This window comes from Schistocerca cancellata, chromosome 8 (genome assembly GCF_023864275.1).
Source record: "Schistocerca cancellata isolate TAMUIC-IGC-003103 chromosome 8, iqSchCanc2.1, whole genome shotgun sequence".
Taxonomy (NCBI): Eukaryota; Metazoa; Arthropoda; class Insecta; order Orthoptera; family Acrididae; genus Schistocerca; species Schistocerca cancellata.
Genome location: NC_064633.1, coordinates 361,278,887 through 361,281,499, shown reverse-complemented (window position 1 = coordinate 361,281,499; position 2,613 = coordinate 361,278,887). Strand labels below are relative to the sequence as shown.

General features: G+C 37.6%; 1 long non-coding RNA gene across 2 annotated transcripts; it reads left to right on the top strand.

Annotated features, from left to right (window-relative positions):
• The first annotated feature begins 256 nt into the window (after window positions 1–256).
• Window positions 257–1,714, top strand: LOC126094638 (uncharacterized). Of its 2 annotated transcripts, none has more exons than XR_007521858.1 (2): window positions 257–360; window positions 818–1,714. It is a non-coding gene; the product is annotated as an uncharacterized LOC126094638 (long non-coding RNA). The 2 variants fall into 2 exon arrangements; XR_007521857.1 differs by having other exon boundaries at window positions 262–360; window positions 466–1,714.
• The last annotated feature ends 899 nt before the right edge of the window (window positions 1,715–2,613 follow it).

The following is a 2,613-nucleotide window of genomic DNA, read 5'->3' as shown; positions in this document are numbered from 1 at the left end:
ACTCCTCCCGTGGCATAGAAACAGACGTAAATCCTGAAACACAGAAACCATATGTCACAACTTTTTAACAATAGAAGACAATTACTATCTCCACAAGGCTACCGCACGGGGCAAATAGTTATCAATCACCAAATAGTACTGTGTAATAAAAGGCTATTCAACATTCTAAATGAATTATCAGACACACACACACAGACGACATTTCACAGTGCGCGGGCGTCAAAGTAAAACTAAAGATTAAACAAATGAGAAACGACAGAAGGAAGCGCATCAGAGGCGTAAATTTGTGCAGGGGAATGTGTGTGTCTAAGCTGCAGCGGAGTAACAGCACGTAGTATTTGCAAACGAACAGGAGAAAACGTGAGTAAATACTATCAAAATGCAACACAGCATCCATGAATATACAAACCACACGAAATAGTTCACCGTACCAAAGCTTCACAAAATATTTGTCGATGTCCACAGGTCCAGATCAGTTACTTGAAATCGCATTTGATATATAAAACAAACTTGTCACATCTAAGAACTAGGAAAATACGACAACGGTAAGGACAGAAACGAACATGTGCAATGAATTTTACCAAAATATACGAATTAAAGATCGGATAATAAAATCAATGCAGACGGTTTTCTAACATCCCTCATGTATGCAGATGTCTGGTGTTCTGATTTAGACCTGTGGCTTATTTTGGTGTGCAGCCACAGGACACACTCAGTGTAAAATAGAACCTAAAGCGCACATATAATTTGAGTGACAACATAATGTGATGCATCATATTCCATAACCTTACAATAACTTGTATGTGTGTATTTCCAGGAAAATAATAAGAAATCCACTGAGAATGATACAACTTCTGTGACCCATTATTGGGTAAAGTAAAACAATAACTTGTGTACCTACAAAAAGGTGGGCTCATCCTTAATTCATTAACATTTTGCTTCAAGCACTGGAACTGAGTCCAAACTGAAATATGATGTAAATAGACAGTTGTATTATAGAAGATGAGAAGCAGAAACTCCCAGGAATACCTGTAATGCTGCCTTTAGAGCACGTAGTTCTCCGGTTGGCCAACTCTGAAGTTGCTGGGTTTAAGACTGATGAACTACAAGAGGAAATTATCAACAAGTGAATCCTTCAAAGGATGGTGTATTGGCAAGTATTCCACAGGGGATACTCAGGATCCACTATTTTATGTGTATTAATAATCTTGTGTTGCCTATATATTTATTGTAAATGTTGTCACAATAGCGGTAAGAAATTGTGTCGAATAGCGAGTATAGACTGTTGGGTCATAATTTGTATGACAAATAACGAGATATACCCCAACTCGCCAAACAGATGTAGACTATGGTGAGTGGTTAATGAATCATTCCCCTACAGCCAGACAGAGACTATGGAGGGCTGCTAGTCCTCTACCAATGAGAACTAGGAACATTGAATCCCATTCTTCAAAACCAGATATCCCACAATTATGCCCAAAGTGATACAATCTAGTGGTAAAATATTGACATGTTTTGTGAAAATACGTGTAACTCTGTCGAAAATAAAGAATGATAGCAGTCGTAATTTTGTAAGATGTGGTCAGAGGTAAAAATGTAAAATGAGTGTTATGTTGTATAATACTGTTGACAATGAAGAAAGATACCAGCCTTAACTTTGTGAGCTGGAGTCACATGAAAATGTAAAATGAATGTAAATAAACGGAAATAATAATCCATTGGCTCTACTGATGAGATGACAAGACGAATTTTGTAGTCTCTGAGGTCAGTGTCTGTAATATTTTACGAACGAAATGGGCGGAGTCACAGAATCCAATATTAATAGATGAAGTATCAAATTAAGTGTACTTTGTATCTAAGAGCTGTCTTGGGAAGACAGCAGAAGCAATTGTGCCATCATTTACTCAAGCAGCATCAGCATGTGACTGGCTTTCATTGGCCCTAAGTTTCCTCGAGAATTACACTGAGTTCTGTCTTGGAAGACCCTTTTAGCTTGTAGGTTCCTTACAGGTTTGAGTCCTGCAACTGCCCGCGTGAAAGTCTCTCTTCAGTTGCATCTATTGAGGTAAGCCCTTGTCAGTCAAACATGAAATCCTTACTCCCTCACAGGACAAGACAATATTATTTCTTTATGGCTCTCCATCCTATCTTATGGCATTGTTTTGCACAAAAAAGAGTATAGCATTAAAGATAATACATGAGAAATAATTTTCTGATTTTTGTGTGTGTCTGTGTGTGTGTGTGTGTGTTTGTTTGTTTGTTTGTTTTGCTGCTGTTGATGATGGTCAGAAGCTGTGTCAGGTTTCTACTGACAAATCATCTCGCTGCTCTTATGCCTGTGCATTAGGCAACATGCATATGCAATGTCATGCTTACAGTGTTAAGTACAGTACGGTACTAAGCATACGTATTGTGGGGTGAAAGCCCCATAGCTGTAGTAGTATTAAGTATTTGAATGTTGTTAGTTTTATCACATTAATACACATGTATCTTAAAATACATGCCGTTCCAAGTCACATATCATGGCCACTGTTACAAAGAGTGGAGACATTATTTCATTTTTGCAACGATGTCAGGAATAAAACAGATATCCTAAAATGTGATTATATATTA